Below are 23,564 nucleotides of genomic sequence, written 5' to 3'. Positions count from 1 at the left end.
TTCCAGTGTAAAAAAAACGAATAAATGTACATGCAGTGTTAAATCAGCACTCTGTTGATTTGTGCGTCTGTGGACGCATATAGACACCAGAACAGCGTAAACTAATCCAATCAGTTAGTACGATTTTTAATAAAATGTTTGTTCAAGTTTAAAATTATTAGGTAGTCTACTCACAATGATCCTAACCCTGCCAGTCATTCTGGTTGCAGGTGAATAAAAATCCAATCGTTGGATATCCCAACCAGGATTTTTGGAAAAGCTGGGCGTTTTGGGAAAGTCGTTGGAATTTTCAACCCTATTTCCAGGCCTGGTGTTTCCTGCAGTATGAACTAGGGTACAAGTACGTGCTTATAACTAAAGGTACAAAGTGGTACCTTACTGGGTACCACTACAGTGACAAGTGTTTGTACCCCTTTAAGAACACATCCAATCTGAGAGTGTAATACAATGGCCTGAAACTCAGTTTACAGGCCACATCTGGCCTGCAAGTCCCATTACACTAGCTTGCAAGGTGATTTATAATTTCTATCAAATTCCAGCCAGAGTAGGGATATCCAAATTTTTGAATTTTTTTATCACCCGTAACCTTTATTCGGAATGACTTCCAGGGTTGGGACTAGGGTTGAATGGCGGGAACCCGGTTACCGAGATTTACCGGGATTTACCGCCCAAAACCACTCCCTTTTCCCGGAATAACTGTGAGAAACCGGTAAATTATGATAAATTATTTATATGAACAGCATGGTGTGAAATGGAACTGTTAAATTATATGCAATGTCTAAAGCTGGCTTCTATACTACCTCTGCATGATGAATCAACGCTCAAGGTGGGGACAGACAGCCCATCTCAGTATGGAGCGGAGGTCACAATGCATGTAGACTAATCATCTCATCATGGTAACTTTTTTCTTGTGACAGGTAGGCCTACATTTTCTGCAGCATAGACTATGCTACAGTAACATAAAGACAGAATGCGCATCTAATTTATCCATTTCCATCTGGCTTTCAAGTGTCACCTTTTAAAAAAAAATGTTTCATTAGCCTTAATTTCTCAGAGCAAGAATAGACTGTTGAGTTTCAGAAGAAAGTCCTTTATTTCTTGCCATTTTGAGCCTATAATCGAACCCACAAATGCTGATGCTCCAGATACTCATCTAGTCTACACAATGCCAGTTTTATTGCTTCTTTAATCAGAACAACAGTTTTCAGCTGTGCAAACATAATTGCAAAAGGGTTTTCTAATGATCAATTAGCCTTTTAAAGTGATAAACTTGGATTAGCTAACACAACGTGCCATTGGAACACAGGAGTGATGAGCCTCTGTACGCCTATGTAAATATTCCATAAAAAATCAGCCGTTTCCAGCTACAATAGTCATTTACAACGTTAACAATGTCTACACTGTATTTATGATCAATTTGATGTTATTTTAATGGACTTTTTTTTGTTGCTTTTCTTTCAAAAACAAGGATATTTCTAAGTGACCCCAAACTTTAGAATGATAGTGCAGCTAGCTACATCTATGGGCTTTTCTGTTTTTGTGTCGTGCATTATGTACAGTAGACTATATCATGTACAGTATGTGTTTTGATAATGGCACAATCATTTGGGTTTTTTTGGGCTTGGGCTTATTAAATGTCGTTAATGTAGGGCTAATAAAATGTATTTAATATATGGCTCATCAGGCTCCGGCAGCATCAGGTTTGAATTTTCATGCTGATCAAAGCTCTAATCATATCCTGACATTTGTACGCTTTATAATGCTTTTGAATGGCACTTTTGGTTTTGGTGGGAAATACCAGGTTACCCAGGAGAAAAGTGATTTATTCTCAGGATGGAATATTTGTAAAATACAGAGGAAAATATTCAACCATTGTCACGGTTGTCGTCGGTGAATGAGGACCAAAATGCAGCAGGTACGTGTATGCTCATTTCGACTTTTATTAACTACAAAAAATGAACACTCCAAAACAAACAAAACATGAAAACGAACGAACAACAACAACAACAACAACAACAACAACAACAACAACAACAACAAAACAGTCTGGCAAAGCCTAGGGCTGAACACAGAACAATCACCCACAAATCCCAAACACAAACACACCCTACTATATGAGACTCAATCAAAGGCAGATAGACAACACCTGCCTTCAACTGAGAGTCCCAACCCCAATTAACCAAACATAGACATACATTCACTAGACTCCCCATAGAAATACCTAAACATAAACCAACACCCGGAATTACTAAAACAAACACCCTTTTAACAAAACACACCACCCTGAACCACATAAAACAAATACCCTCTGTCACGCCCTGACCAAACTACAAAACAATTAACCTTATATACTGGCCAGGACGTGACAACCATAGTTGGGACATCTAAGGTATGAGACTATGTAAATAATTTAAACTGGAACAACCATTTCAGTAATGGGTGCAATAAATCCAAGTAACATATTGGATTAGTTTAGAAAATGCTTGTAATTTATATTTGAGTAGCGTAAGATTAATTAATTAATCAATACATGTACATGCACACACATAGATATTGAAACAAGCAATTCTAAAAATCTACCTGCAAGAGAGCATGCTGGGAAATAGGATAATGATGAACGTGGTATTGGTTAATTAGTGATGTGTATGAGTTTCAGGCCTTCTGTATTAGGGTAAAACTAGGCCCTCAAAATAAGGCCTTATGAAATGCATCTGGTATTGTGTTAGGCTCTTACCAAGCCAAGAAGTACATAACAATGAATAGGGAGAGAGAGAGAGAGAGAGAGAGAGAGAGAGAGAGAGAGAGAGAGAGAGAGAGAGAGAGAGAGAGAGAGAGAGACAGACTGAGTGCGAGTGTGAGAGAGAGGCTTTCGTAAAAATGTAGTATTGATTTCCCATGGAATGCATCACGTCCAGTGGGCAGACAGACTCACACTTAAAGCAGTTTCAGGTTCATATAAAAAGGGATATGTTTTTCTATGTCATGTCTCATTTGCTTGTTCAACAATCAAAACCAAAACCCATTGTGCCCAATAATTGACTCCAGTCCTGTGTGTGTGTGTGTGCGTGTGCGTGCATGTGTGTTTTAGCGAGACAGCTGAATTGATTTACACAATGAAGTGTCTGTAATCATTGCAACAACCCCTATCAAAGCCTGAACGGAAGGCAAGGATTCAGTTACAATACCCCCAGCGTGCCTAATATTCCACCACCAAATCATGTGTCTGCGGCCTAACAAGAAACACAACCAAATAAGCTCTTTCATTCTCTCTAATGAGTCAGAATGCTTTATTCCTAACCCACCATGGCTTTCTACTGCTTTGTTCTAATGGGTTAGATTTACTGTTTTGGTGGTGAGTTCAAAGCCACAGCCGTAAATTCTTCATTTAGAAAAAGGACAAGAAGGTGAAGTGAACTTCCTTGTTACAGAGCTGAAATGTTTATTTTTCTGTTTCTTTTATGGCTTCAGACGGATTAATAAGACAAGCACTGGAACTCCCTCAAAGCTCGGCCTTGACTGTTCTGGTCTGACTTCTTGCTAAACTTACCATGGAGAAAGAAAAATATGATGATGATTTGTTTATAAAAAGCTAAGGTTATAGCTAAAGGGCTTTTTGGACAGGCCCTTGAAACTCCTGGGGGCACAGAGGGAGGGCTGGTTTGGTAGGTGTGCTGACTGATCCTATCACCCAAGTCATAGCCAATCTAACCAGGGACATGACCTCAACCATACCTAAAACGACCAATATGTTGTAGCTAAACTAAACTAAATCTTTATCTAACTAGCAGCACCCCAGATCTTCAAAACCAGTCACCAGCTCATGGTAAATCAACACTGGTCACACTGCAAGAGATACACTTTTTCCATGACATGAAATAGCTATTTATATGCAACTTAATGTAATTTCCATGAGTGCCATTTATCATGGACTACAATATGACTGTGACTCTGAGCTTCCCGGACAAAGATTGTGACGATACTGCTGGACCATATGGACCAGCAGAGCATGATAATAAACACTTTGTTACTCAATGTTTAGTTTTATTATATCAACACGTTTTAATGATTTAAACAGTGGACTGAAGTCACTGGACAGCAAAGCAAATGTTTCTAAATGTTTTTTTTAGATAGCCTACGATTTTACAAAACAACTCACTGGAGGCCAACATCTCTTATCAAAGTCTCAGTCTGTAGTGAGGTGTTTGCTGATGAGGTATGTGATAATTTTTATACAGGCTTCATAATCAGCAGCACATTAAATAGGGGCACTGATTTAGGAGTGTATCGTGTGATTTTAATAAATATTGTGCAAGCTAAGACAGGGTAATTAAATGATATAATGTGTGGGAGTAATGGGTGCAATTGTGGGAAAATATCATGGAAAATATTACAGGTAGTTGGAATCCGAGAGATATTGTTAGAATATATTGCACTCGTGATGACAACACGTCCAGAAAAACATGAAATCATGAAATCTCACCGCATAAACCACACAAACACACACACACACGTTTTGTCCTAATGAGTTGGTTTGGCTGGAGTTAAGTTACAGGCATGAGCGCACACTGGGACTTCACCCCAGAGAGAGCATGCCCAGCCCAACCCCAACTGTGTGTGTGTGCGTGTGTGCCTGTATGGGTGCGTGTGTGTGTGTGTGTGTGTGTGTGTGTGTGTGTGTGTGTGTGTGTGTGTGTGTGTCTGTGTGTGTGTGTGTGTGTGTGTACCCAGCCCGGCACCAACAGCTCCCGGGCTCAGTGATTTACAGTGTCATCCATCCAGGTTTGATTGATGGGACAGAGGTGACCGCGTGGCCACAGTCTGGGTCATGGAACTCACCCAGGATCACAGGTCAGAAGTCTCTTTCTCTCTCTCTCTGTATTTCTACTCTCTCTATTTATCTCTCTGTATTTCTGTCTGTCTCTCGCTCTCTATTTCTGTCTGTCTCTCTGCAACTGCCATATAATATGGCTGCCTCAGGGTATCAGAAGCCAAGGTGGAGAGTGAGAGAAGGAGGGAGAGGAAGAAAAATACAAAAAAGTGTGTGAGAGAGAGAGCGAGAGAGAGAAAGAGAGGAAATAAAAGGAAAGTGAGAGACAGAGAGAAAGGCAGTAGGGTGAGAGAGCTAGTAATTACATGCAGCTGTAGTGCTTAGTTGGGGGGTATAAATCTGTAACCACATCAGAAATTATCCATAAAATTTACAGTTTAGGAAAACCATGTGTGTGGCTCCTTAACACTCTTTAACCTACAGAGGCCTATGTTACACTACACTGCCCCGGAAGAACTGGAGGTGGTTGGCAACCAGGACCTCTTATACACAGGCTACATGTAAAAACTACAAAATGAGGGTTCCTCAAAAGTTCTTTGCGAAGAGTGATGGTTCTATGTACAACCATTATGACTCAAAGAACTGTAAGCTCTTCAATGGTTCTTTACAGTTCACAAAAGGGTTATTTGCTCATTTAGTGATAATTCAAGTGTAGAGGTGGCTCATTAGAATATTTTGGGCTGGGGATTGTGCACCACACTTTTGTGTAACCGTGAGTGAGAGTGTCATTCCAGTTTATCTAATGTGCTGTGTTATGCCTTTTTAAAGATGAATATGGCCTGGACTGTTTTGTGAAAGATTTGCGGATGGCCTTTCTTAATTCTCTCCTCATGGACCCCCAGCTGTTCCAGAGGTAGCTCACTTGATTCAACTTGTCAGTTCAACTTGTCACTTTTTCAATATATCACATTAAGTAATGACAATGTATTTTAAACTTCACGCAAAGTAAAATGCTTGTATAACCTAATACATGATTTTATCATTAGGAGTGGAAAAAAGGTGCTTGTACTTGAACATTGATAAGCCCACCAAAGACTGTGTTAACGGTAAGTAATCAAACACTTGTAAAAGTCTATTTCAAACCATAGCCTGCTGAATTTGCAAGATAACTTTTCTTTAATTTTGATTTCAGCACAAATTAAAATGTGGCACTGACTCACCAATGGATTGATGTTGCGGCATTGTCTCAATGAAGAGTTTGGCTTTCCAACTAACCATGCTGGGTCATTTGGTTGACCCAATTTCTGGGTTGCAGGCGTTGGGTCACTTAGTTGGGTTATTTTCTTTAAAAACTTCTGGGTTATTGATGCTGGGTGCTGGGTTATTGGTGCTGGGTTATTGATGCTGGGTGCTGGGTTATTGGTGCTGGGTTATTGACATATGACCCAGCGGGTCAGATCAGAAGACTGGAGGCGTAGTTTAGTAGGGGCATGGCATTCAGACAGTTATTTTTAGCCACTCACGAGAGTAAATGTCATTCTTGTTCATCTATTATGTTGAATAGTTATCACATGTTTCTGTCAAAGATTGACATTTTTGTACCTTGTCTGAGTGTCTGGGTTCCTTAAAAGCCTAGGTAAATCCCAATGTTGGGATACAATAATTCCTTATTATAATATGTAATAAATCATCTTATTATTATAGAGGAGCATGGTAAAAGAATTAAGGAAAATTTCAATTTGCAGTGTAAACTTAACATGAACAGGAATTACATTTACTCTCACAGGTGGCCAATAAGTGCTATCTGAAAGCCACACCCATAATAAGCCACACCTCCTGAAAATAACCTAAAGATTGTGTTCAAAAAGACCCAGTTGCTAGGTCAAACCAGCTTTTGAGAAGAAAATACCCAACTGATGGTTAAATTAATCCATGTTTAGGTAATCCCAATAACCCAACTTGTTATTCACGCATCCAACTGGCTGTGTCAAAATAACCTAGCTTGTGTCCTGTCCAATATTTACCCAGTGCTAGGTTACCAAATAACCCAAATTGGGTTGTTTTTAACCCAGCATTTTTTTGGGGGAGTGTTCTTCATGGCTCGTCCCAGGTCGTTCTGATTCTGGCCAGACCACCACACTCTGACTATAAAGTATTACAGCGTTACAATGTTACAGTCATTATGTCTACAGGGACCAGTCGCTGTATTGGCTTGTTTCCACACGATCTATGACTCTACCTTTCTCCCTGGCTTACTCTCGCTCAACAATACTCTCACTTTCCCTCTCCTTTTTTTCCTCTCCTCACTCAACAATACTCTCACTTTCCCTCTCCTTTTCTCTCTCTCTCTGTCTCTCTCTCTCTCTCTCTCTCTCTCAGTCCCTTCTTCACCCCCCCCTTTCTCTCCTCCCAGCTAAACATCCCTGTGTAGCAGATAGATCCAAGGCCCATAAATCTCATAGCCTTTCAGCACAGTCTCTTTATTGCCTTTCCCTCGACACACATCTCACTCCCACAGCCATGGCTTCTCCACATGTCCTCATCCTCTTCTCAGTTCATTGACTCAGCACTGCAGTTCAGGGCTTCCAAGAATGAGTTCAAGACAGCAGGGTATATTTTCTTCTCCTTTTACTTTTTAACCACTGTATTTCTGACCTGTCCACCAGTTGTCTGCAGTCAGCCAATACCATCCTGGCTTGGAGCCTGCCCTCCCTTCCTCTCCCCTACTTTGGCCTGGCCTGCATCCAGTCTTGCCCTGCCTCTGGTGACCTCTGACCTTGCTATGGGTCATTATGGGTCTTATTAAAATTAAGAGTGAATGTCTTGAGATGAGAGCTCAGAGGATCTCATCTTACTCCATCCCAGTGCTGAATAACCCAGTTTACCAGAGGTACTTAGACCAAGCGCATAGTCTTAATTACTATTATGTAATTCCTGAACCACAGCAGGGTTGGATGCAGGGCTATGCTTCTGTGTCTTTATGAATGATCCAGAGTTTGCTGTTACTGTCTTTTTCTGGCAGTTCCTACCACTACAACACTAATACCGTATCATAGTGAAGACATACAGCTCTAACTGGGGGCTACTGTACATTCCTCTCTATGCTCACCAAGTTGCATGACCAAACTGACCAAATTACCAAACCGTTGCTTCACTTGTTCTGGCCGTACCTCTCAAAGTCATGAATAAGCTCAGCGTCATACTACTGTACAGTATGTCTTGTGCATCTAAAGCAAATGTACTTAGCATGAGAAAAGGCAAATTCTGGAGATTATTTGTAGTTGTAGACACAGAGAAGGAGAAGAGTGGTCCTGTGTGTGTTTCCAGCCAGATGGTTTTTCTATCATTTTCTACTCGTTCCTCTGGTCCAGGCAGCAACTTTGGGACAGATACCTTTTTGATACTCAACTGGAGATAAGTATCTGATGTGGGTTTTTAATGATAAGCATCATGTCTCTGCAGTGGTACTGTAAGAGCTACTGCAGCTCAATTAAAGATGTAAAAGTTATATGTAACCTCTCTCACCACAAGGCTCAGATGAATCAGCATGGGATTATCTGTGAAAAGAACATCTCAGTAAATTAACTTGTATGATATTGACTTGTTAGTTGAAAAACAAAAGGCTAGGGTTATTAATAATAGATATATTAAGGTTATGAATGATTGACTCAAAGAAAATACAACCACACACTGAATACAATTTGACTTGAATACATTATGAATAAAAAATGATCAGTTACACAAATACAATTATTCCCAATGTAGAACAGAACCCCCCCCCCCATCGGGTACTAGAGTGCACTCTTTAAACTCAGTCTAACTTTGGCGTACGTTGAAGCTCAATTCATGTGTGATTAAATGATTCAGCAAATGAATGGAAACCGAATGTTACTCACGGTACTGTAGAAAACCCCCTGAAACAATAATTCCAAGGCTGATGCCTATTTGTAATCCATGGTGGAAAATGCCCTGCATGCAACAGCAAATATGTCCAGTGTCACAATAGAAGTCATCAGGTTGTCTTGGAACAAAGCTGTCCTCTCGAGCTCTAGATCCGAGAAAAGCCAGGCTATTTCTTGATGAAGTGACGATTGCTGGTTATATTCTCCACAGCCGTACAGGTAAGTTCGACAGATAGATATTAAACTTTACTTTCTCTACACTTGAAACAAGTGAGTAAAATTAAGCAACAGTCTTTTTGCTAAATGGAATTTGTATCTTCACAGATGTAAAAGTTCCAGCTCAACAATGGTGTTCATCTCTTTTCTCTCCTCACATCTCGAGCTGTCATGAGTCCGAGTCACCGTCAACAGCAAACCCAAAGTTCACACAATTGGCCCAAAAACTTAAAAGGGCTTCTGACTGGCTAAACCAAACCAGGTTACTTTAGTTCACATCAGCATAAAGATCAAACTAATCAAGTAGACGGTATATTAGAGAATTCAACTCACAGGAATTTTCAAATGATTGACATGATGACTCTTTTGAAGTTTGCACATGTTAGGGCCTACATAAAGCTGTCCCAACAGCAGAGCTTTCTTTTCAGCACCATGGAGTGAATCCTTAACACCACTTGGTCATGTCCTTCATCGACAATTTTGACTACTTCTGGAATAGGCCTGGCTACTTTGTGGAAGACGGAATTCACCTGGGTGAAAATGGCTCCCGGCTGTTGTCATCAAACATTGGAAAGGTTCTTGGTCAACTAAATGGATGTGAGGACAATATTAGCATTGCATGTACATCAGTTTTTACCATCTCCTCTTTGGTCACTGTGAGAGTTCCACATGTTGTATCTGAAAGTGGTGACATGCCAAATGGTGCCAACCGGAGAAATGTAATTTCTATTCCTACTTTATTTTATTTTCCTAGTAGGTATAATCCAATCTTTGAGTCTTCTGATGTTCTGAAATCTCAAAGTAATCTGACTTGTATTGAAACTCCATATGAATTTAAATGCAGAAAAGGTTTGACAATTTTACTTCTTAATATTCGTAGTTTATTACCTAAAATAAACCATGTCAAGATCTGGGCCTCTCAGGCAGACCCTGATATTTTTATTGTATCTGAGACCTGGTTAATTTATAAAACCCTGGATTCTGAGGTTGCTATGGATGGTTACAATGTGTTTGGGGCTGATAGGAAAGGCAAAGGTGGTGGTGTTGCTATTTACACAAAGAATATTATTTCTGTGTCTCTGTTAAAGGCTACCTCCATTCCTAAACAATTTGAATTGTTTGCTTTAAGTCTTCAGTTGGGTTCAAACTCAAAATAACAGTTATAGGAATCTATCGTCCACCCTCCGCCAAGAAGTGTGTACTAAACGAACTGACTGATTTAATTGCCATTTTTACTACTCCGGAGGTGTGGATAGCCGGAAATGTTTATCTTGCATGGGGAACGCAGGATGCCTACTGTTTAAATGATTAGTACAAAATCTAAATTTGACCCAGCTGATTACAAAGACCACTCGTCCAAACTTAAAGGACCCTACGAAATCTACTTTGATTGACCTCATATTTACAGATACTCCAGAGAAATATGCTGGTAGTGGGGCTTTTTCTTTGGATATTAGTGACCACTGGCCCATTGTATGTGTCAGGGATATATGGATGCCTTGATCCAAACCGTGTTTTATCAACAAGAGGAATTTTAAACATTTCAATGAACATGCCTTTTTTGTGACCTTTACTTTGGTGACTTTGACTGTATTGCATCTATACCTGACCCAAAGTTGGCTCTGAACCACTTCTCAAATGTTTTCAATTGTATTGTAGATAAACATGCTCCATTTAAAAAACTGAGAAATAAAAATCTATCTTGCCCTTGGTTCAGTCTAGAGCTATCTGAAGTCATACACAACAGAGATGCTGCCTGGGTCAAAGCTAGATTCACAGACTCGGGCCCAGACTGGCGGTCTTTCAGGCGATTGAGAAAACTGTGTGTAAAAGTATTAAAAAAAGCAAAATCGGATTATTATGTTAATACACTATCTGAATGTACAGGGAACCCAGCTACATTTTGGAAAGCTATTAAATCACATTGTGTCTCCTCTTCTCTCCCCCAATAAATTGATTTAGATTCTGGCCTTATTACTGACAAAATTGATGTCATTAATGCATTTAATCACCATTTTATCACTGCGGGCTTTATATTTGAAAAAAGTAGTTTGGATGTAGATGGTCAAAATCTATTGAATGATTCTGAAAATGCTGGTCAGGAGTTTTCTTTTCGGAAATGTACCAATAAAGAAGTCCTGGACGCTTTGTTAACATTAGACAAAAATAATCTGATAATTTGGAGCCTGGTCTGCTTAAGTGTGCAACTGCCTTTACTGCTGGCTCAGTAGCCCACATTTTTAATTTAACATTGTTATCGGGAAGTATTCCAAAAGCATGGAAATCCACATATGTGCTGCCAATCCATAAGGGTGGGGATACAAATGATCTTGACAACTATCACCCCATTTCAAGACTACCTTGTTTAGCTAAGATTTTTGAATCCTTGGTTAATGTACAACTTTGTTCCTTTTTATCTGATAAATTGTATTCTTAATATAAACCAATCAGGGTTTAGGCCTGGGCATAGTACTATCACAGCAACCACGCTAGTTGTTAATGATCTTGTCAATGCCTTGGATGCTAAAAAGAGCTGTGATGCCTTGTTTATTGACCTGTCAAAGGCATTTGACACTGTTGATCATTCTGTTTTGCTGAAGAAATTATCAAGAGTAGGCCTGGGATATACAGTCTGTTTATGGTTTCAGAATTATCTTAGCGACAGAACTCAGGCCATCTTGATGGGGTTAAAATGTGAATTTCTTGCGATTCAAAAAGGTGTACCTCAGGGTTCGAATTTGGGTTAATTATTGTTCACTTTGTATATTAATGACATAGAAAACACTGTTAATACTTGTAACATTCATCTCTATGCAGATGACACAGTTTTGTACTCCTGTGCCACCTCAGTGCAGCAGGCCATTCGTGAACTTCAGCATGACTTTGATTCAATTCAGAAATCACTTACAAATCTTAAATTAGTGTTAAATACAAGTAAAACCAAGCTCATGCTGTTCTCTAGGTCACAAAATAGTGACCCTGAGGACCTGTATATTTGCGCTATAAATGGAGTCCAAATTGAGCTTGTTTCTCAATATAAGTATCTGGGTGTCTGGATTGATGACAAGTTTTCCTTTGTAACACATATAGAAAATCTGACAAAAAAGTTAAGATCCAAGATATTTTCTTTATATAGAAATAAATGATGCCTTAGTATTAAAAATAGGAGAAAGATTGTTCAAACAACGATTTGTATTGGATTTGGGAGACATTGTTTACATGCATGCGGCAACCTCTGTTTTAAAACCCTTGGACACAGTCTATCATTCCGCAATAAGTTTTATCACAGGGGACAATTTTAAAATGCATCATTGTGGTCTGTATAAAAATATGGGATGGACCTCTGTCTGTAAGAAGAGAGCGGCGTTCTCTTTCATTTATTTACAATTCAATCTTTCAGAAACTCCCTCTATATGTAACATCATTAATTAAGAATCATAAGTTAACAAATCCATTCACAGGAATGGATAACACTAGAGATCCCTCCAGTCTCCACAGATTTGGGAAAATCTGTGTTTAGTTCTTTTGCCCCTAATTTGTGGAACAATATGCAGAGTTCACTACAGTTAGAGTTGCTGGTGCCACTCAGGCAGTTTAAATAATTGATTGCGGACCTCTATGTAGTTGAATGGGATTGATTTTATTGAATATGTTAACTTTTGTTTATTGTGCTGAATTATATTGTTTTATACACATATTGTCACATCCTGACCAGTAAAATAGGTTGTTTGTTATTGTAGTTTGGTCAGGGCGTGGCAGGGGGTGTTTGTTTTATGTGTTTCGGGGTTTTTGGTTTATGTTCTATGTTAGTATATTTCTATGTCCGTGTCTAGTTTTTCTATTTCTATGTTTAGGGTTTTTGCTTGACCTTCAATTGGAGGCAGCTGTTTCTTGTTGCCTCTGATTGGAGGTTCTATTTAGTAGAGGTTTTTCAGCTTGTGTTTGTGGGTGGTTGTTTTCAGTCTAGTGTTTTGTACCTGACGGAACTGTTAAGCTGTCGTTCGTTTCTTGTTTTGTTTACGTGTTCAATAAAAGTAAAAAATGGGCACTCAACCTGCTGCACCTTGGTCTACGCCCTTCGATGGCCGTTACACATGTGTATGTTGTTTTAATATTCTGTTCTTATTGTAATATGTACAGGGCTCTCTTGTAAAATAGATTTTTAATCTCAATATGACTCCCTGTTTAAATAAAGGTTTAAAAAACAACTACACCTGGCTGTCATCGAAGCCTTGTCTGGCAGCGAAACAGTTAATTCAGACTCATTTACTGGCTTTTTAAAAAACATAGATGATATGGCTGACTTGCTTTAACAAATGTGGTTTCTACTGACAATTTAGATGTACAAACTATTGTACAAGGGAACGATGAGCACATACGAGGCAATCCGTAATTTAGATTAAGACATTAATGAGCGATCGAAGATTGACGTAGTTAATATAACTATTTATTCAGCACTTTTGAAATGTACATGGACAGAATTCAGAACATGGAACGTTCTTACAATATTCTCCCTGTACACCAACTCAGAACCGTAGGATAAATAATGGTGGCATATAAGCAGACGATGAAAGATCATATGACATTTCTCTAAAACAGGCTATAGGCTACATGTGTGCCACCAACTCAGAACAGTAGACTAAGATATGAGGGGAAAGGGACCGAATGATTAGGGTGAGGTACATGGGCTACTAACAGCTTACTACACAACATACACTTAGTATTACTTTCTTAGCTACAGTATACATACTGTATCTCCCTGGCATATTTGTTACGTGCCTCCTAGTAGGAGGAAGGTGCAGGAATCAGGAGCAGGAGAGCAAGGAAGTCCCAGTGGCACAATCGTTTATTTAAGGAGTCCCAACTCAACAACAACATGGGGGGAAACACACCCAAATGAAGTCGCCACACACAGGGAAAGTAACGCAACACACGGAGGAGAAACCTCTACTCCTAAACACATTTCAAAACGATACAACTACCATGTGAAAAAAAACGTGGTGCAGACACGTACCCCTCACAAAGTAACACAACCAAACAATCCCGCACAAAGACTAGCAGCCAGCGGACGTAAATAAACCCACCGAAATCAACTAATGGGACACAGGTGTGACAAAACAGACAGACACAAATGAAAAGGAAAAATGGATCTGTGTCAGCTAGTAGGCCGGCGACGACGACCGCCGATCACCGCCCGAACAGGGAGAGGAGCCACCTTCGGTGGAAGTCGTGACAATATTACATAATTTATACAGCACCATACAAAGTATTTTTGCACTTGTTATGCTGTGCTCACTTGAACAGGAAGGTGGTGTGGCGGTCCTTCTTGTGGGCAAATTTCGTCATCAAAATTTGTCTTCAAAGTCTGGCATTCTCTGGATTATGGTGCTTTCAAGACAACTGGGGAAAAAACAAGGTTGAATCATGACTTCAGGTATTATCAGTTCGTAGCTCTAGAAAGAGGCCTGAGTTCCCTACTTGGAATGCCAATGTATTCAACATTTTCTGGCCCATGGTGTTGCATGTGACTGTTTATCCTTTTAAGCTTGGAAAAGAGACCCTTAAACCCGGACTTGGACCACACACCCTCTCCAATGAATAGCAGGCTAGTGATTGCTTTTGCAATGCTTGCAGTTCACCACTGATTCCTTCCAAACCATTCATTGTTGAATTTGTGATTTCCAACTTGTTGTGTAAAGTTTATGTCCAATAGCCGATGAGCACAGATGCGTTTTATCTATAATTTCTCTTCCTATGACAATGATTGAAAAGGATTTGCCAGTAGATTGTCGACTTGATTCATGATGATGACTGCTTGTTTAGCTAAGATTTTGTCCAATCAAGCTATGGTAGATATAACGTGATTTGACGTAATTTTATCTGTGGCCAATTACCTTGAGCCTTCTCGGATGGGCACTTTTGGTGTAAATCTATGGCAGCACTCAAGGGGCTTGAACATTCTAGGACTCTGTAGATTTCTGCAGTGACGTAGTGTCCCATGAGTGACAGAACACTGAGCCAATCCCAGCGCAACTAGAGAATATTACCAATCCCTACGCTCTGTATTTCCCTCTGGCTGCCACACCATCACAGAAAGCACTGTGCTTGGCTGAAACACCTACATTTAGGAGCTGCCTTACTCAAGAATACAAAAAAAGAGACTGTTTGTATGCTTCTTTATTTTTTTTTACATTGTTTGCAAACTGATATGTGACACGTATTAATGCCAAAATAACATGCTAAACAAACTTTGCCCCACCTGCCCTGAATGATGGGTTGCAACTGATTGCATAATTTCATATGAACAAGTCCAGAGAAGAACACAGGGAAATAAATCCCACTAATGACACCATCAGGCAGAGAGCAATGTTTAACCGTCTGACAAATAAATTAAAGGGGTGCCTGCGACTACAGGTCCAATACAACCTGCATTCTCAGGCTGGGTTTGGGTCAGAAACGTTGCTGGGTTGGGGTCAGAAATGACGTCTACTATGTTTGCCCACTGACATAATGTATCAGCCTGCTCACGTTTTAATGTCGGTGCACCTTTCCTAATTTTGCATGGGTACACTGGGAGATGTGGAAAAGATATATCAAAATGTGTCTTGATACAAATACAAGATACTCTAAAAACAAATGTATCCAATGTATCCAATGTATCAAACTAAAACACTATAAAAAATGGTGTAGAAAAGTATTTTGTATTTTGAAAATACAAATTACAGGTCTTGAAATATATTGTTACAAATTACATTTTATTATAGTTCAGGCCAGTGTAACACAAATTCCAAAATACTAAAAAGTAATTCAAAAGTAATTAAATGCGTACACTACCGGTCAAAAGTTTTAGAACACCTACTCATTCAAGGGTTTTTCTTTATTTTTACTATTTTCTACATTGTAGAATAATAGTGAAGACATCAAAACTATGAAATAACACATATGGAATCATGTAGTAACCAAAAAAGTGTTAAACAAATCAAAATATATTTTATATTTGAGATTCTTCAAACAGCCACCTTTTGCCTTGATGACAGATTTGAACACTCTTGGCATTCTCTCAACCGACTTCACCTGGAATGCTTTTGCAACAGTCTTGAAGGAGTTTCCGCATATGCTGAGCACTTGTTGGCTGCTTTTCCTTCACTCTGTGGTCCGACTCATCCCAAACCATCTCAATTTGATTGTGGTCAGGGGATTGTGGAGGCCATGTCATCTGATGCAGCACTCCATCACTCTCCTTCTTGGTAAAAATAGCCTTACACAGCCTGGAGGTGTGTTGGGTCATTGTCCTGTTGTCCCACTAATCCCAAACTAGATGGGATGGAGTATCGCTGCAGAATGCTGTGGTAGCCATGCTGGTTAAGTATGCCTTGAGTTCTAAATAAATCACAGGCAGTGTGACCAGCAAAGCACCCCCACAGCATAACACCTCCTCCTCCATGCTTTACGGTGGGAAATACACATGCGGAGATCATCCATTCACCCACACCGTGTCTCATAAAGACCCGGCAGGTTGGAAACAAAAATCTCCAATTTGGACACCAGACCAAAGGAAAAATTTCCACCGGTCTAATGTCCATTGCTCATGTTTCTTGACCCAAGCATGTCTCTTCTTCTTATTGGTGTCCTTTAGTAGTGGTTTCTTTGCAGCAATTCAACCATGAAGCCCTGATTCATGCAATCTCCTCTGAACAGTTTATGTTGAGATGTGTCTGCTACTTGAACTCTGTGAAGCATTTATTTAGGCTGCAATTTCTGAGGCTAGTAACTCTAATGAACTTGTCCTCTGCAGCAGAGGTAACTCTGCGTCTTCCATTCCTGTGGCGGTCCTTATGAGAGCCAGTATCACCATTGCACTTGATGGTTTTTGTGACTGCACTGGAAGAAACTTTCAAAGTTCTTGACATTTTCTGGATTGACTGACCGTCATGTCTTAAAGTAATGATGGACTGTAATTTCTCTATGCTTATTTCAGCTGTTCTTGTCATAATATGGACTTGGTTTTTTACCAAATAGGGCTATCTTCTGTATACTCCCCTACCTTGTCATAACACAACTTATTGGCTCAAACGCATTAAGAAAGAAAGAAATTTCACAAATGAACTTTTAAGAAGGCACACCAGTTAATTTAAATGCATTCCAGGTGAATACCTCATGATGCTGGTTGTGAGAATGCCAAGAGTGTGCAAGGCTGTCATAAAGACAAAGAGTGGCTATTTGAAGAATCTCAAATATAAAACATATTTTGATTTGTTTATCACTTTTTTGGTAACTACATGATTTCATATGTGGTATTTCATAGATTTGATGTCTTCACTGCTATTCTAAAATGTAGAAAATAGTAAAAATAAAGAAAAAACGTTGAATGAGTAGGTCTTCTAAAACTTTTGAACCGATAGTGTATTTCAAATACAATACATGCTGCCCAGCTCTGGGTACATAAAAAATATCCCTTGAAGGGGACACCAGTCACACGGAGTTGGACTTTAAACCCAAGTATGCCCTCAAGTCAGTCATTGTTGAAGTGATGTTTAATGTACTACGAGAGTTTCCATCAGTATTGCACTTTCAGTCATGTCCGGTAAATAGTTGTCTGTGTGGCTACTGGACTATAATCTCAACCTAACAGTTCACTGGCACAGCCGATGAACAGTAAGTGGTAGTTTTTCATCTATTTCTTTGTTGAAATGAGCTTTACAGTCTGGGCATTGACAGTGCTGGCTGTGGTGGTGGAGTGGGATCGAGTAAACCATGAAAGTACATATCTAGTGACATTGCAGCCTAAAAAATTTTCAAGGGGCTCTTTGCAGTTTTGGGTGTAAAAAACTAGTCAATACTATTTACTCTCCAAAGAGAGTAATTTATGGAGTAATTTCTGGTCACTCACATGCAAATTGACAGACATCGATGAGCATAGTCTCACGTTTGCCTCTCTTGCTCTGCTACATCTGTAGACATCACTGTTTGTGACACTATGTCCAGTCTGAATGTCTTGGTAGCACTTTAGAATAACTTTCCATTGATATGCCACTAATAGATCATTTGTAGGGCATGTGTTCTGTCTTTCTCTCTCTTGCACTGTCTCTCCATATGAAAAAAAACATTGTTTGTGAATGAGCAACAGGGTGAGCGTCATGCCTCATCAGGCAGTCTAAACAACGCCGCACAGCGCTGCGTTCTTAACTGATCACTGTGTTGGCTGCATGTCACAGACCTTTGAATACTATTTCCAGCAGCATATCACCCTGCATCCCACTGCTGGCTTGCTTCTGAAGCTAAGCAGGGTGGGTCCTGGTCGGTGCCTGAATGGAAGACCAGATGCTGCTGGAAGTGGTAATGGGGTGCCAGTAGGGAGCACTGCTTAAAGGATATAGCAACGCCCCAGTGAAGGGGACATTGTGTAGGGTGCTGTTTTTTTGGATAGGACGTTAAAATAAGTGTGACTCCCTGTGGTCACTAGAGATCCCATGCAACTTATCGTAACAGTAGTAGGGGTTTTAACTTTGGGATAGGGGGCAGTATTTTCACGGCCGGATGAAAAACGTACCCAAATTACACTGGTTACTACTCTGGCCCAGAAACTAGAATATGCATATTATTAGTAGATTTGGATAGGAAACACTCTGAAGTTTCTAAAACTGTTTGAATGGTGTCTGTGAGTATAACAGAACTCATATGGCAGGCAAAAACCTGAGAAATATCCAAGCAGGAAGTGAAAAGTCTGAGAATTGTAGTTCTTCTTTTGATTCTCTATCAAAGCTACAGTGTCTGTGGGGTGACGTTGCACTTCCTAAGGCTTCCATTGGCTGTCTAAAGCCTTCAGAAAGTGGTTTGAGCATTTTCCTGTCACTGGGCAGATAATAGGAGCTCAGTTACTGAGTGGTCTGCCTGGCAACAAAGGGATTGGATATGCCCCTCCTTATTTTTCTTCTTGAATGAATACGCTATTGTCCGGTTGGAATATTATCGTAATTCTACATTAAAAATACCATAAAGAATGATTTTAAACCGTGTTTGACATGCTTCTAAGTAAGGTAATGGAACATTTTGACTTTTAGTCTCTCGTTCCGCTATCGCATCATGCTTTTGGATAGTGACCTGAACGCACGACCAAAACGGAGGTATTTGGACATAAATATGGATTATTTGGAACAAAAACAACATTTCTTGTGGAAGTAGCAGTCCTAGGAGTGCATTCTGACGAAGACCAGCAAAGGTAATACAATATTTCGAATACTAATTCTGAGTTTAGGTTGCCCCGAATTTGGCGGGTGTCTGAATAGCTCACCGTGATGGCTGAGCTATGTACTCAGAATATTGAAAAATGTGATTTTTTTTTTAAAGCTATTTTAATATCTGGCACAGTGCTTGCATAAAGGAGTAGTCTATCTATAATTGTTATGTATTTTGTTAACGTTTATGATGAGTATTTTTGTAAATTGATGTGCACATTCACCGGACGTTTTGGTGGGAATACATTTTCTGAACATACATGCGCCAATGTAAAATGCTGTTTTTGGATATAAATATGAACTTTATCGAACAAAACATACATGTATTGTGTAACATAATGTCCTAGGAGTGTCATCTGATGAAGATCGTCAAAGGTTAGTGCTTCATTTAGCTGTGTTTTGGGTTTTATTGACACATGTCCTTGCTGGAAAATGGCTGTGTGATTATTTTTGTCTATGTACTCTCCTAGCATAATCTAATGTTTTGCTTTCGCTGTAAAGCCTTTTTGAAATCGGACAATGTGGTTACATCAAGGAGTCGTGTATCTTTAAAATGTTGTAAAATAGTCGTATGTTTGAGAAAGTTGAATTATGACATTTTGTTGTTTTTGAATTTGCCGCCCTGATATTTCACTGGCTGTGCCCCGCAGGTGGGACTCTAGCGTCCCACCTAGCTCATAGAAGTTAACAGGTTCTACCCCCAAGCCATAAGACTGCTGAACAATGAATCAAATGGCCACCTGGACTATTTACATTGACCCCCCCCCCTCCCTTTTGTACACTGCTGCTACTCACTGTTTATTATCTATGCATAGTCACTTCACCCCCACCTACATATACAAATTACCTCGACTAACCTGTACCCCCACACATTGACTCGGTACAGGTACCCCACTGTATATAGCCTCATTATCATTATTTTATTGTGTTACTTTATTTAATTTGTTTTTACTTTAATATTTTTGAAAATATTTTCTTAACTCTATTTCTTGAACTGCATTGTTGGTTAAGGGCTCATAAGTAACCATTTCACGGTAAGATCTACACATGTTGTATTCGGCACATGTGACAAATAAAATTTGATTTGATAAAATATTATATTTTCTCAGTCAACTTACCTTGTAAAAATGAGTTTTAATAAATAATAATCATAATAAATACATTTAGTGTTTGCTTTAGTCTACCTGGAGTGACATAGGGGTGGGCTTTGCTCTTCTGCAACCATTATATTAGTTCCATTGCACCAGGCAAGCTCAATCAAGCCCAGATACAGTATTTTAAATTATTTTGAATACTATTTGAACCCAGGTCTGGTGTGTTGTTAATGAGTATTCTCATCCACCACCACATAAATGAAAACAATTCCCTGAGCTCTGCTCTGACTTAACTGCATGGATGGAAAGCTCTCTCTCTCATCATAACAATCTCATGAAGAATTTCTAGTTCATGCTAAGGTACGTAGCATACTTTTTCAAAGTGTTCTGTGAATCTGTTGATTAGGGCTCCGTCCCAAATGGCACCTTATTTCCTGATATATTTCATTTGGGCCCTGGTCATAAGTAGTGCACTATATAGAGAATGGAGTGCAATTTGGGTCATATACTTAGGGGTCGTTCCAATATGTCTAAACCAAGCTGGTACACTCCAAAGCCACAGAGACACTTAGAGTGAATGGTATTTTTAGTACAGCTGGGGCTGGAATCAGATCAGTTCAATTAAAGTATTTCCAAAATAGAGAGAGGGAGAGAGAAAAGAAAGTGGTGAAACTATTTTCGCCCGCTGCAACCAAACCGTTTACACAAACGTTATGCACAGATGAAAGATCGGGATATGAAAATGTTGATCATATTTCTTCACACGACATTCTAAGAACAATAACTACTCAATGATGTAATATGTGTAAAAAAAATAAGATGGAAAGAAAATGTGAAACGAAATTAGACAAACTCAAGAGACAAGTTTGAACCCAAAAGCGGGCCGGCCTTTTCAATTCAATTTCAATAACTGTGACAACACATGCCCCAGTCTTTTATTGAGATGCAGAAGAAGCTCTTTATACCTATATCCAACGGCTAGTAAACAGCAGTGCAAATGGATCTAGGAAATAGTGTTTTGTTGGTCAATTGCAGGCACTTAGATTTTATAGGTTCAAACTCTTAAGGGTGGCACCCATAAAATCAAGTGTTTACAAACCTTTTAAAACACATCATTTGTGATTAGAGTTAAATAGGTTAATATAGTTTGTTAAGTTGTTTGTTTAATTGTTGTTTATTAAATGCACTGTTAACCAAGAGGCTTTGAAATGAGCGCTGTTAGGCATACATTAATGACTTAATTCACCTGGTGATGTAAAGTATTAGGCCTACATTTTACAATACTATTACATAATGAATCATATGGTTACAACCAATGTTATTGATGGTTGTTGTTGGATGGAATAAATACAGACAAGAAACAGAAAACAAAACAATGGAAGCAAGAAGTAATAGAAGAACGAAACAGCAGGAACGAGATGTGAAATGCAACAGAACACAAAAGGAAACAGAAGCCTCAGAAGCTGACGCTTAAACGTAAACTTTTTAGAATGTAGCCCTTTTGTTGACGTAGTTGAACGTAATTGCACATGGTCAAAGGATACATGTTTAGATGTTCACAATAGTTCACACCTGGCACATTTAGCCCTATCCTAACCTCATCAAGTGGCATTGATTATTTCCTGTAAAAATTCTCCATCAACCTGTCAAAGAGCTTAAACCTTTTTATCACCAAACCAATGTAATTTCTTAAGATGGGTCAACTCAGCCACCAGAGGAATATATATTTACACCTCCAAATTCAAGGTTTACTTTTGTTCCACTTTACTTGGTCTGTCTCAAGTGCAGAGTGCCAATATTGCGTGATCATTGCATCCTTTAGGTCATCTTAGACAAATCTCGTTTTCGCATATATCACTACAAAGTTTTTGCTTATCCGTTTAACATGCATCCATGTGCTTTTACTGAGAAAAAGTACATCAGCTGTCTCAATATGTTTCCCAACATTGTTAATAAAGGTAACAAACAACAGGGAACCTAAAACGGATCCTTGTGGCACACCTGAGAACAACTCTACGGTGTCCGACTTACAACCAGCTTAACACACTGTGTTTCATTTGACATATAGTTCACAAACCACTCCAGAGCATGACCAGTAATCTCAACACACTTTAATCTCTACACCAAGACAGTATAGTCCACATTGTCAAATGCCTTTGGCAAGTCTATGAATACAGACACACAATGCAGCTTCCTATCCAGGGCACAGTGAACATCATTCAAAACCTTCAACGTTTCTGTGACAAGGCTATGGCAAGATTTGAAACCTAATTGCATACCACTCAAAATATTGTTTTCCTGGAGGTAGGCCTTAAACTGCTTATTGATTAGGGACTCCAATACCTTTGTCAGATCAGACAACTTAGATACGGGCCGATAGTTATACAGTAGAGTGGGATCTCCTTGCAAAAGAGGTAGGACAAATGCTGATTTCCACAACCTGGGGATTACAATACATTCTAGGGTGAGGTTTAAAGTGCATGTTACGGGGGAGCAATGGTGTCTGCAGCTAATTGTATTAGGCAGGGGTCTAGCTCATCAGGGTCACAGGATTTTTTAACATTAACAGCTAGCTAGCTGCAAACGAGTGGCTACTGTTACCTAACGCCTCTGTCCCGAACCAAGCACCAGCTATCCTTGAGCTAGCTTTGAGCTAGGCCCATATACCAGCTAATTCTAGTGCTACAATACCTCCTTTGCCAATTGGCCTGGACCCTTTATTGTCGACACGGAGCCCCGCCGATCCATCACGACTGGACTGCCGACGTGATCGCCCGATGTGGCATCAACAGGCTGTTCTGTTATGATGTCGCTGAAGAACCATCTACTAGCCCCGGCCAACTAGCTTTTCTGAACGCTGTGTCCCCTGCTCGCCTTGCGTAGAAGTGGCTACCGAACAGCACCCTGACTCACCTATTGCTGCTCTTTTGACCCTATGATCACTCGGCTACACAGCTGATGCTCCCTGGACTGTTTCAATAACACGGAACCTCCTTTTGTTTACCTGTCGGCCCCAGCCTCGAACTCAGGTCCTGTATGTACCTAACTGACCCGCTCTGCCCATTCATCGCCATTTACCCGTTGTTGTCTTAGCTCTCCTGATCAACACCTGTGAATGCTTTATGCCTTTCTCTAATGTCATTATGCCTTGTCTTCTGCTGTCTTGGCAAGTTTTTACTGTTTTATTTCACTGTAGAGCCTTCAGTCCCGCTCACTGTAGAGCCTTCATCCCATCCCACATACATGCGGAGACCTCACCTGGCCTAACTTGTCCCTCCAGAGACGAAACCTCTCTAATCGTCACTCAACGCCTAGGTTTACCTTCACTGTACTCACATCCTACCATACC

The sequence above is a fragment of the Salmo trutta genome, chromosome 18, assembly GCF_901001165.1.
Source record: "Salmo trutta chromosome 18, fSalTru1.1, whole genome shotgun sequence".
NCBI classification, from domain to species: domain Eukaryota; kingdom Metazoa; phylum Chordata; class Actinopteri; order Salmoniformes; family Salmonidae; genus Salmo; species Salmo trutta.
The sequence above is the reverse complement of the archived record's forward strand: the minus strand, read 5'-3'. Positions refer to the sequence as shown.